General features: G+C 32.9%; 1 pseudogene; it reads right to left on the bottom strand.

Annotated features, from left to right (window-relative positions):
- Positions 1–12,476, bottom strand: part of LOC134701788 (vinculin-like) — a 30,819-nt pseudogene extending 18,343 nt beyond the window's left edge.
- Positions 12,477–14,394: the final 1,918 nt, after the last annotated feature.

Genomic DNA, 14,394 nt, shown 5'->3' with positions numbered 1-14,394 from the left:
CAAAGATGGGGCAAAAAATAGCAATAGTAAAATCCTGCACCAGTCCGGACCTTTAATATCACAAACTTGTTCTGCTTTGCTTTTTTTCACAATGTTTCTGTCAATTCCAATTTACATTAGAGAAAAGTTTCTCCATACCTGATTAACAAGTGCCTCCTGTATTTTAGCCTGTATGTTGTGAAGTTTCTCAGTAAGTTGTCTAGCTATGGCTTTAGCTTGAGGAGAGTCACCCTGAAAACAATTATACATTACTTATTTCATCAAACATTTCTATTTAAAGATATTATCGTTCAACACTTTATTACATAAGCATACTATTACTTATATACATAATTATAAATGATATAAAAATAGTAATAAGGTGTGTTACCTATTTCAAAGAAAACTTTCGATTTAAAGGTGTTTCACAATACTGAAGAAGAAACTATAAGCAAGTTATATTATCCTTGCTAATATGCATGCACGAAAATAGTATGTATGTAATTAGTTAAAGAAAAATTATGACAGCAAGTGCCTTGAAAGGTGACACTCTAACCTCAATTTACCTTTGCTACATCTTACCAATGAATTACGGTCATAAAGAATACCACTCGAGATGAATAGTTTGAATTCCATGTTTTGTGGAAATACTCTTTGGGCTGAAATTTTCTGGAAAATTTTTGATAAACAAAAATTGACAAACTTTAAAATCAATCAATGGAAGGTTCAGGTCAATAAACACTGACTTTACTGATGATTGCTTTGTGCAGAAAGGTTTTATCTAGACAAGAGCTATATCTCTAATAGTTGTAAGGCAAAGCTCATCAGTAAAATACCTGTCCTCTTCTGATAAGATCTGATAGCTGATTAGTCAGTATCTCTGTCTCATCACAAAGTCTCAATAACTCAGATCTCTGGGGCCCAGTACAGGAGTCAGCAACCTTGCGACCTTCAGCTACAACTAGTTTAGTTGCTTGTTCACCTGTGAAAAAAAAATATTATTTCAATGTCTTTATTGTCATTGATTGCTTTACAACCCATGAAACCGTTTTATAAAAGTAATAATTTTCAACATTTAATTCTAAAATTGATTTAAGACCTGAACCAAATTCCTTATTGGCATTTAATAATGATTTTGTTTTAATAGAGGTTTTTTAATAAAGCTCCTAGTCTTACCTTGGTGAGCCATATGATAACTGACCAGTAATTGGCCAATATTTAAAAAGTAAACTAGCCTAGACCTCTATCATCCAAGGCAGGATTTTCCAACCATTACCTTGCCTGTTCTACCTTGCCTTCTACTGTTGGTGCAGGTTAACGAATGCCAGACCTTTCTGTTTTCATGGTTCCTGCTTGTGTTAAAATTCTGAAGATCCTTCAATTTGTTTTGTATTTCTCTGGCAAGGGACATGGCTTGAGGACTACTTCCCTATAAGCAAAATAAATTTTGAAAAATGATTAACTTCATACTAAGCAAATTTTTTGATAGAAGTCACATAGTAAGTTTAAAGTTATATGCAAAAGTGAAAGAAAATGTTTAAAATAAATAAAATTATAAAAAAAATATGGATATGAAATGAGATTTGGAACTACACTTTACATATTTGTATAGAATGTTAAAGACCATAGATTGACCACTTATGTTGTTGTGTTTATGTATTATTAACTATAACCTCACATCTTACTTTAATTCATTTTTCATAAAAGAGACACATACACACCAAATTATTCAAATGTCTGCCTAATTTTGAAATATATAAAAGGAATACATATGACTTTATTTTCATAATATTAAAACTGTACATAGTGGATAGAGTATGACAACTTGAAAATTACATTAATATATTTTCTTACCTTTCCTTGAACTCTCAGTTCTGACAAGGCATTTTTCATAGAATCAATGTCTCCTACAGTTATAAGAATTCTGTCCCTATCAGCTGGGTCTGTACATCTCTCTGCAACTTTACGAGCATCTTCTAAAATCTGACTCAGAGCTTTGTCACCTATTTAAAAGATTGAAATGTTCAGGTTTTCAAAAAGGTCTGAACAGATGTTAAACAAATGTGCACACACTGAAATGTCTCGCCTTCTTTACTAATCAATGATATTATTTTGGTAGTCCTCAGTATAAAGCTTTATTACAACTGTACATAAAAATTACATTAACCATAAGATAACTAAACAAAGTCCAATGAACCATGAAAATGAGGTCAAGGTCAGATGAACCATGCCAGGCTGACATGTACAGCTAACAATGCTTCAATAAAACAAATATAGTTGACCTAATACTTATAGTTAAAGAAAAATAGACCAAAACACAAAAACTTAACACTGAGCAATGAACCGTGAAAATAAGGTCAAGGTCAAATAAAACCTGTGCCACTAATATATAGATCATAAAATATTTCCATACACTTAAAATAGTTGACCTATGGCATTGAGTATCAGATAAAAAGACCAAACTGAAAAACTTAACTTTGACCACTGAACCATGAAAATGAGGTCAAGGTCAGATGACATCTGTCCGCTAGACATGTTCACCTTACAATCATTCCATACAACAAATATAGAAGACCTATTGCATAAAATATGAGAAAAACAGACCAAAACACAAAAACTTAACTATTACCACTGAACCATGAAAATGAGGTCAAGGTCAGATGACACCTGCTAGTTGGACATGTACTCCTTACAGTCCTTCCATACACCGAATATACTAGCCCTATTGCTTATAGTATCTGAGATATGGACTTGACCACCAAAACTTAACCTTGTTCACTGAGCCATGAAATGAGGTCGAGGTCAAGTGAAAACTGTCTGACGGGCATGAGGACCTTGCAAGGTATGCACATACCAAATATAGTAATCCTTATACTTATAATAAGAGAGAATTCAACATTACAAAAAATCTTAACTTTTTTTTCAAGTGGTCACTGAACCATAAAAATGAGGTCAAGGACATTGGACATGTGACTGACGGAAACTTCGTAACATGAGGCATCTATATACAAAGTATGAAGCATCCAGGTCTTCCACCTTCTAAAATATAAAGCTTTTAAGAAGTGAGCTAACACCGCCGCCGGCGCCGGATCACTATCCCTATGTCGAGCTTTCTGAAACAACAGTTGCAGGCTCGACAAAAATTTCTTGGGCAAGATAACAAAACAATTTCTATGTTTATTAATCAGCTAAAAAAATGTGTTTCCACTGCCATGTTGAAATAATTGAGATGACAGGCAGATAGGTAAGTTAGTTTTTAAGTTTGTTTCTTATTTTTATCAAAGTTTCTACACTTTATCAATCTCAACTTATACAGTGCTTAATAAACAATGGTCATATAAAGCTTGCACTATGCACCAAAAGTAGAACCATTTCTGATGGCGCTATTTCAGGGGAAAATGTATGGTAGGGAACTACACTTTTTATAAACACCACCCACTGGAATAACCCTAAGAAGAACCTAAGCATATATGTTTTCCATACCTGAGCTACCAACCAAAGCTGCTGGATCAGCTAACCAATCAAATGCTGGCTTCATCTTTTGTTCTATTGCATTCTAAATATAAATATTCATTAATTATAATAATCTTTGATTTATATTTGAATCTTTTAAAAAGATGAAATATCAAATACACTCAAGCATTCATAAGAAATAATCCTAGATAAGACCTAAAAACTTATGTGACTGTTGTAGAGCCTTCCAATTTTGTCAAAAAAGCAAGACTAAGCAATGCTTCATTCTGTCGTCAGGATCGTTGTAGTTGTTGACGGCGTCCAAAAATATTCACTCTGTGGTTAAAGTTTTTGAAATTTAAATAACTTTCTTAAACTGTCCTGGCCATGGACTTCTACCAAACTTGGACAGGAGCTTGTGTATGATCATAAGATAGTATCCAGAAATAAATTTTGTAAAAAATAAAGAACCTTAGTGAGCACGCTCACATACCCCACGTCCCCACATTGTCATTGGAGAAATTAAATAAGTGAAAGGAAAAAAAATTGTATAAGAAAAATTAATTTCCTGCCAATATGCACATCTAAATAGTATGTCCTTATAATCTACAAAATTTCATGAAATTCTGTTGTGTGGTTTCAGAGGAGTTGAGATGACAAACTGTTGCAGAAGTACATTGAAGCAAATAAGTTCAAAGGGGTGTAACTCCTAGAAAAAAAATTGAATCGCAAGTTCCCGTCGATATGCACAACTACATAGTATGTCCTTATTATCTGAAAAGGTTTCGTGAAATTCTGTTGTGTGGTTTGAGAGAAGTTGCGATGACAAACTGTTGCAGTAGTACATTAAAGTAAATAAGTTCAAAGGGGCATAACTCCTAGAAAAATAATTGAATCGCAATTTCCCGTCGATATGCACAAGTACATAGTATGTCCTTATTATCTGAAAAGGTTTCGTGAAATTCTGTTGTGTGGTTTGAGAGGAGTTGCGATGACAAACTGTTGCAGAAGTACATTAAAGTAAATAAGTTCAAAGGGGCGAACTCCTAGAAAAAAAATTGAATCGCAATTTCCCGTCGATATGCACAACTACATAGTATGCCCTTATTATCTGAAAAGGTTTTTGTGAAATTCTGTTGTGTGGTTTGAGAGGAGTTGCGATGACAAGAAACAGGACTGACGGACGGACTGACTTACGGACGGACAGACGGGTCAAAAACATTATACCCTCCGCAACTCGTTGCGTGGGGTATAAAAACACCAGTCTAATTGTATTTTACTTATAAATGGACTTTCTGCCAGTTAGCATTACATTCACTTTGTGGTTAAAGTTTTAAAATTAGAATAACTTTCTTAAACTATTCTGGATTTCTATCAAACTTGTTTATGATTAAAAGCTAGTCTCTAGAAGAAAATTTTGTAAAAATATATTTCCTGTTTTTCAGTATGTAACTTATATATGGACTTCCAGTAAAAATTACATACAGTCTGCAGTTAAATTTCTTTAAAAATTTATAAGATTCATAAAGTAGGTGAGACACTGGGTTCCAGGGAATCCTTACTAATTTTATCAATGAAGCATATATTTCACAATCTATAATAGATATAGGAAGATGTGGTGTGAGTGCCAATGAGACAACTCTCCATCCAAATAACAATTAAAAAATTAAACCATTATAGGTTAAAGTACGGCCTTCAACACGGAGCCTTGGCTCACACCGAACAACAAGCTATAAAGGGCCCCAAAATTACTAGTGTAAAACCATTCAAACGGGAAAACCAACGGTCTAATCTATATAAACAAAACGAGAAACGAGAAACACGTATATATTACATAGACAAACGACAACTACTGTACATCAGATTCCTGAGGTCATATTCATGAATGGTTACTTCTTTAAGCAGAATTTCCAATATTAGAAAAAATTTGTAACGGTTCCGCGGAACCCAGTGTCTCGTCTATTTTTGCTGTAAATCGCAGGCTCAACAACAATGAGAAAAAAAATGAATAAAAATATTCCTCTTGTTACTATTTTATGATTGTAAGAAAATCTAAGTCCATTTAAAAGTAAATTACAGAAAAAACGGAGTAATCTTTTTACAAACTTTATTTCTGGATACAATCTTATGATCACAAACAAGCTTCTGTCCAAGTTTGGTACAAACCCAGGATAGTTTAAGAAAGTTATAAAAATTTTAAAAACTTTAACCACAGAGTGAATGTAATGGTTCCCCGCAGAAAAACTAAGTCCATTTATAAGTAAAATACGGGAAAAAATGGAATTTTATTTTTACAAAATTTACTTCTGGATACTATCTTATGATCATAAACAAGCTTCTGTCCAAGTTTGGTACAAACCCAGGATAGTTGGAGAAAGTTATTAAAATTATAAAAACATTAACCACAGAGTGAATGTTTTGTTTCCCCGCAGAAAAAAATTAAGTCCGTGTTATCGAAAGGTCCGAAATATCGTGAGCCTAAATCCATCAATTGGAAATACAACTTTAAAATTTTTATGGATTCAGTCGAAGATTATGCCAGGCAATGGGCTAAGCGCGAGAAGGAAGACGTAGACACTCTATCCGAATGGATAAAGGCAGTGAGGTCCTTAATACAAATCAGAATTAAGAAACTGAATGGGTCCATCAATGCCCATGCTACGTCAATCTTTAAAGACCCAAATGTTGCTAAACACCTATCCGACCTCCATGATAAATATGTTGTTGTCCCCGCAGACAAAGCCCCAAATAACATCGTTTTTGTCTGTAAAAGTCATTACATTAATTGCTTGATAAACGAATTAGGTATAGACAATTCACTTGGAAACTCAACATATACCCTCACGACACTTACCAAAGAGGAAATCCTGGATAATCATAGGTCTGTTCTTTGTCCCTTTGGTATTTCAACCAAAGATGAAGAACTGGATCTTCCATCACTGTATTGGATACCTAAACTACATAAGTGTCCTTACAAACAGCGGTATATTGCTGGGTCTTCCAAGTGCTCCACAAAACCTCTTTCTAAATTATTAACATCCATTTTATCAGCAATCAAAGACGGGCTTCAAAGCTATTGTGAAACTGCCTATTCTAGAGGAGGCGTGAATCAGATGTGGATACTTAAAAATTCCAAAGATCTTTTAGAGTACATACAATCTAACTCTCTTTCATCTTGTAACAGTATTAAAACATTTGACTTCTCTACTCTTTAAACAAGTATTCCACATTCCAAACTTAAAGACAAATTAAAAGAGTTGGTATTACTTTGCTTCATAAAAAAGAATGGCCAACGTAGATACAAGTATCTTGTCTTAGGGAGGGATAAATCCTACTTTGTAAAGAATCACTCTGATTCAAACAAAACATTCTCTGAAACCGATATTATCAAGATGCTTGATTTCTTGATTGACAATATATTTGTTACGTTCGGAGGACGTGTTTTTCAACAGACTGTCGGCATCCCAGTGGGAACAAACTGTGCCCCTCTACTTGCTGACTTGTTTCTTTATTATTATGAGGCTGACTTCATGCAGGAACTTCTTAGGAAGAAAAATAAGAAGTTAGCAATATCCTTTAACTCTACTTTCCGCTATATAGATGACGTTCTTTCACTAAACAATTCAAAATTTGGTGACTATGTGGAACGCATCTATCCCATCGAATTGAAGATAAAGGATACTACAGATACAGTTAAGTCAGCTTCATATCTTGACTTACATCTAGAAATTGACAATGAGGGTCAGTTGAAGACAAAACTTTACGACAAAAGAGATGATTTCAGCTTTCCAATTGTGAACTTTCCATTTCTAAGTAGCAACATTCCAGCAGCACCTGCATACGGGGTATATATCTCTCAATTGATACGATATTCCCGTTCTTGCATTTCCTATCATGATTTTCTTGATAGAGGGTTACTGCTCACAAGGAAGCTATTAAATCAAGAGTTCCAAATGGTGAAGTTGAAATCATCCCTCCGTAAATTTTACGGACACCATCACGAGTTGGTTGACCGTTATGGAATAACCGTTTCACAAATGATATCGGGTATGTTCCTTACGTCGTAACTACAATCCCCTTCCCTTTCATGAATTTGACCTACCGAATTAGACTATTTACCAGTTCATTTGCCAGTATTAAGGAAAAGATCAAGGTTAGAAGCAGACCTTCTAGTATCTGTTGAATCTTTCATTTCTAGGTTACTGGCATATATGAGCTGCAATACTGCCTGAAATATGGGGTTTGATAAATATTTGGGTGCGGAGGAGTCGAAACAATAAAAAAAATATATTCTGGACTTATCCATATATATCAAAATTATGAGAAGACCTTAACTCTTGGATATTTGAGAGGACAGAAATAAAACTAATTTTAAATATTGATTTGGTTTTATTTGGTATTCCAACAAAAACAGATAAAACTGACATAAAAATGTTAATACTTCTGTTATAAAAATTCTACATTTATAGAAGCAAATTATAAATGGTAAAAATCAAAATGATAGCACTAAAAATATATTTTAAAAAAAGGTTACTAATAGAAAAAAAATGTATTTTATTAAAATGCTCAGTAGGGCAGAGAATTGCTGGAACCCCTAGATGTCTGTACTGTCATAAAAGCAAACACAAAAAAAGCAATAATCACCACATATATTGAATATATATTTCATATCCAAACAGCCTTTGTCTTGCAATCATATTTTGAAATGTACTAAATTATAACAGCTGTGTCTATCAAATACATTGTATATCTTCTGTTTATTGTATATAACTATTGTGCATAAAAGTGTGTACATCTTCTAATGTTCGTGTGCAAATAAAAAAGAAATGCATTATAAAAAAGAACATTTATTATGGAAGAATAAGTTAATAATATTAGAATGCAGACAAAACAAGACAATATGAAGGTAAAAAAAGAATAGTTAAGTTGTTTACCATGACCTTCGTTGGTAGAAAATTACCAATCCCAAACATGCATTGCAAAACAGAGAACTCAAATAAAAGTAATAACACAATAATCGAAACAAAATGCCACACACAACCAAGGACATGCACATGATTACAAGTTTGTTGCTTGCGACATGTATACAATAAGAAAACAATTATACCAAATCAGTTGCAAATAGTGCAAAACAAAAATTAAATAACTAAGAAAGGTCGAAGGATACTAAGTACAAATCTAAGGGTACACTTTCCGTTGGTGGTTAACGATTTATCTCATCAGTGTATGTGGAATAAACCCCCTAATGAATTTACCTTAGGGTTTAATAGTATTTTGTTTCAAGGCCAATATCACCTACATACAATCGTTTTCTCCTAGACAAAAATGATCAAACAGTACAGATTTAAATAAGTACCTGTAAACCCGTTAAAAGTCGTCTAGAAAAATCATGATTTTATATAATGCCAAAATATGAAACAAATTTCTAAACAGGATGTTTGATCGTAAGTCGTCGTTAATGTACATAATAATACACGTTTAAGGTGGTACCTAACACTACAGGGAGATAACTCTATAAAATCAGCTAAACGTTTTTATTACGTTGTGTTGTTAAAGCAATATTAAGCTTCTCAATGATCAAAATTAGTGTTTGTCAAACTGCTATATAACCAGTGTAATTTTTCTGATAAAACGGTTGGTTCAAATTTTTTGAAATTTTTATATTTTTGTCAAAGGGTCAAAGTAAGTATTTTGTAAAAATTTTATGAAAATTAAACGAGCCAAATAAATTTTAGTCAAGGTGTTGGGTACCACCTTAATCAATAAGTACCGTGATTAACAAGGTGTTCACTTAACACGCGTTTCGTGTACAAAATACTCATCAGTGATGCTTGAAAGATCAAATAGGACATAAGCTCTTACACGTTCAGCCATGAAAGCTTAAGGTTCTGACATAAAATGATTTGAAAAAATTAAATAGATGTGACCTAACGAATTTGACTATTTACTGAGCTTGTAATAAAATAAGCAACACGACGGTGACCAATTGTGGGTCAGGGTCTGCTTACCCGTCCGAAGCCCCTGAGACCACCCCCAGTTCTTTGTTGGGTTCGTGTTGCTTAGTCTTTAATTTTCCCGGTTGTGTCTTGTGTACTATTATTTATCTTGTCCCCTCTTTTATAAAGAACGGCCTTATTTATTACAAAACAAATTTGACATATTGAAATCATTTACATTCACTGTAATATAGGGTGATGATTTGGGACATGTTGATAGTATTAAATAGACATGTTTTTGGGCTTTCAACCCTACATTCTTATACACAGGACAGTGGTGTAATAATTTAAAATGGTACAAATCACAATGAATTGTATCAACGCGATGTTTTTCCGCATGTTGTTGGAACTGATTTGATTGATGATCCCATTCAAAATCAATATGATAGTCTCTTAGTCATAAGAATCCAGTATCCAACGTACTGTTTATGGTCAGAAATACAAATAGTCATATTGGTAATGTTTGTCCATTGCATGTATTTACTGCTTTTGCTTGTGTTCATTTAAAAACAGAACAACATTGTTATCTTGGGAAGACAAGCGTTAAATATGATTAATGTTTTTCATCAAACTTCAACCTTTTTAAAAAAATAAAAACGCGTGATTCGTAAACGTTCGTACATTTCTGAATAATGTGCTTAGTTATGATGAAAAAATAGGAAAACTTGGTTAAAAAATAAAAAAAACCCTGTTAGATCATTAGGTTAGCAAGCATGTGCTTGGGGTTGTTCGGCAATACATGTTACAATCCCTTACTGTCATTGCAAAATAAAAAAAATTATATGGAAAATGAGCTCCGACAAGATCAGCCTATTATATATAGAGGGCCCGATATGACAAATTTTAAACAATGTAAACGAATGGCTCCTTTAATTACATCACGTTGAAGTAGAACATAAACTGAAAGAATACTCATTCCATTGGTTCATGACGTTTAAACTGGTCAATTGTTATGGACTTTCCCTTTTTGAATAACCTTGGTTTTCTGTAATTTATCTAAAACAATTCACAAAAGACATAAACAAATAATATTTTCCCAGACTATACCAAATAGTTCAGATCCAAAGGAGTAAGTGTAAAGACGTCATAATCCGTCTGAAAAATCATAACCTTAATCCATCCAAAATATTACAGATATATTGTATCGACAGGATGTTTGACCGAAAGTTGTCATAACTGTTTCAATTTTATCAAATTAAAAAATCAATATTTTCAGACTATGAAAAGAGAGAGAGAGAGAGAGAGAGAGAGAGAGAGAGAGAGAGAGAGAACAATAACTAGTAAACATTCATCAGACGAAAATGAGCTGAAAACACCATGGCTACCATGATAAAAGACAAACAGACACAGTGTACAAAACACACTTACAAGATACTTTAAACATTCAAAAACGTTAGAAATATTTGTCATATTTTGTCCTTTGTTTGTTTTATAGCTTCCGTTTTAGGTTAAATTTAAATCATCAAAACAAAATGACCTTGAAAGATAATATAATTTTAATGTTTTCTTGAAACTTTTAACTTAATTTGTATAGTTTCTCCCCTTTCTGAAATTGTTCGCTATCCTATTGAGGTTAACATTTATGTAATACGAAAATGTTTTTTTTTAAACCTGGCATATCGAACCTTTTTCCGATATAACATAGCCTGAAGTCGTCCTGTGTCATGTTGTAGGGTCAATTAATTTCCGAGTTGAATAAACAAATAAGTAGATGTTTAATGATTGCACAGTAGACAACTATCCCCTAAAGTTAAAATGAAGAGACTCAAAATAAAAGAAATGAAAAGGATCTTAAACAATTAAATGTAATTATACGGTCTAGCAATGAGAAAAAAAACATTACTTTTTAGTCGGCTATACAAGGCATCGACGTGATAAATATGAAGTTTTTCTTATTCTAAACAGCAAAATGTACTTTATCAAAGCGATTATCTATCATAAATTAATTTACAGATACAAATCAAATAAACTCATCATAGATACCAGGACCGAAATTTTATAACTTCGTAGGACGCGCGTTTCGTCAACAATAGACTAATCAGTTACGCTCGAATAAAAAATGTTAAAAGGGCTAAATAAATATATTTTCTACAATACTATGGTTAAAAAAAAAATGATTATTTCAATAGTATTGTCTCAAATCTTAGTACACATTGAATTACCGATGTAAGCAAAACAAAATAGGTCACAAAAAAAGAAAATGAAAGTGGTTTTATTCTATGTTTTCGAAGCGCTTTTCCAAATTAACATTCACAAGGAATGCTGTAAGTCAAGTATTTGAAAATGTTCATCGTCATATGTGAATGAAACATATATTCTATAATGGTCATACAATTCGTGATTATGTCCGTAACATTTTCGAATGGTGATTTCGACTTCAACACGTTGGAGTGTAAAAATAACATCATACTCCCAACTCTATATAAATGTATGTCTAAGACAATTGGGTGTATTTAGTTTGCACTGGCTGATTTGCGCATAATATATCGACCATCCTAAACTTTGTTCTCCAGTGAATGCTTACCGTAATTAATGCATGTTTTATGATTTCTTATAATTATTAAGCAATGTTCTTTCTTAAAATCATTATATGATGGAGACATATGTCAATACATTTATTGAAATGGTACTCTGTATTTGTGTGTTGTTTTGGTTAAATGAACTCTTTTAACTGCAAATAAAACATTCAAAAGAAGTCCGGCTGCAACTTCTTTATTATTTTTCTGTTTTAAGTCAGACAGAAAACATTTTTTTCGGGTTAAATTTTTGTTTCATTTAGACCAGGATATGAACGCTTACTAGATCAAAATGGCGGTTACTTTTTCTACTATTCCAAAATCAATATCCTTTGTTGTGTAGATTTATACTAAGTTTAGAATAGCATGCTCTGTTGTGAATCAGGATTCTCACTTGCACTTGCAACTCCATCCATCTAGGGTTGAACACTGGTGTAGGCCGTAGAAATATCAAACATGGCGATGGTCGGCAATAATAAATGTTGTCACTTGAATTGCCATTCTTAATCTGGATTATTGGAATTTTCCACATGCTTAATTCCAAATCTTATTTGGATGAAATAGTGTTTCGAAAATATTTTCTTGCATACTGTAAAATATTCAAAATTTAAATATAAGTTTATTATTTATTAATTGTTTAACTAACGTATTCATTTATTCTTGTAAGAATACGAAACACAGTTTTTACTATTTATTTATGAAAGCGCTAATGTAACGTTGCGCTCTTTTTGAACAACGCATTTTCCCGTTTCTGTTTTATGACGTTACGCCTTTGAAGTGCGCTTCGTCGTCTAGACTTATTTGATAACATACGGATGCACATTGTTTTTTATTAGACAGATTATAGTTGGTAAGAAACTTTTTATGTATACATTCTTTTTATTACATCAAAACTTATTTAAATAGAGAAAACATTGTATACTATTTATTAGAAATATGCGTAACTTTTAATTATTATTTTAAACGTAATTTAACTTACGAGAGAACTTGGTTTTCATTGTTTGTTTAGTTCAATGTGTATCTTATTATAATTTATGTATTTTTACTTATGTGAAATTATTCTTTATTTGTAGAGAATCGATTGTAAGCGACCATATGATTTAAGAATAAAAGATAGAATACATGGAGCAAATTAACTCGCATACTCATCTCTTCGCCCTAAGTTAAACTTTATGTGATTCGTCCAATTCTCATCTCTGGAGACAATTATCAAGTTCTGGAGGAAATTCTAAAATTGTGCCGAATTTTGACTATTTGGTTAAAAAAATGGCTACCGATAGACGGAATGAAGACTGTCTGGACTTGGGTGATGTAAAACGGACTCGTAGTAGGAATTTAGCGCAGCTTACTAAATTGTACAAAGAATTGGAGAAGAATTTAATTTCATATGAGAACGTGGAACGTGCAAAACAATTATATTCAGAGTTATGTGAAAGGTTTGAACAATTTAAGTTAGCACAATTACAGTGTATAGATTTGTGTACACAATCAGAAGTTATAGCAAATTTGGAAGTAAACTATAAACGTTGTCATGAGAACTTTGTAGAATTCAGGGATAGATTTTCCCAGTATATCGCGAGTGAAAAATCGCATGAAGAGGAAATACCAGAAGAAAGTGATACAGTTTCAATTGATAGCAGTTTGAGTTCACGATCTTCAGTTTCATCACAATCTAGATTTCGCAGTGCCAAAGCTAAGCGGCTCATCGCAGAACTTAAACTCAGGAAATTATCAGAACAGCATGAACTAGAGCGTGCACAAATAGAAATTATATTTAGACAACAGGTATTTAATCAACTATCCGAGATGGAAGAGGCCAATATCGAAGAATCGGTGTGGCAAGAAGCAGTGGAAGAAGACACAGATAAAAACAGTGGAATCATGAACATTCGGAACATTTCGCAAACAGTCTCGCAAACATTACAGAGCTCTGTTCCTGAGAGTGAACACGAATGTATCAATATGAACTCTCTTTCCGGACAAACTGCAACAACTGATCAACCAAAGATGAACATTAATAACAGTACACAGGGAATCAGTGCTCAGTCTGGATTTTCGGATGTATGTGTTTCTAGCATAGATTCGGCTTTTCAACGCATCTACACTTCACGAAGGGTTTGATTTGCCAAAACAAGAATTATTAACTTTTAATGGAACTCCGTTAGACTATAGTAAGTTTATAAGGAACTTTGAGACAAACATTGAAGGTAGAGTATTTGATAATAGTTTGAGACTGAGTTTTTTAATTCAGTAGTGTAGAGGTGAAGCCAAGTGTTGTATAGAAGATTGTGTATTATTAGATTCTGATGAAGGTTACAAACGTGCTATTGCAATATTGTACTCCCGATATGGTAGGCCACATGTAATTGCTAGATCATTTATTGAAAAATTAGTGTACGGCGCTCAGCGTTGTCAGTTTGTTTTAGATTTACGAGTTTGACTGTCCCTTT

Source organism: Mytilus trossulus, unplaced genomic scaffold, assembly GCF_036588685.1.
Source record: "Mytilus trossulus isolate FHL-02 unplaced genomic scaffold, PNRI_Mtr1.1.1.hap1 h1tg000343l___fragment_1__unscaffolded, whole genome shotgun sequence".
NCBI lineage: Eukaryota > Metazoa > Mollusca > Bivalvia > Mytilida > Mytilidae > Mytilus > Mytilus trossulus.
Note: the sequence above shows the minus strand (reverse complement) of the source record. Positions and strands in the feature narration are given on the sequence as shown.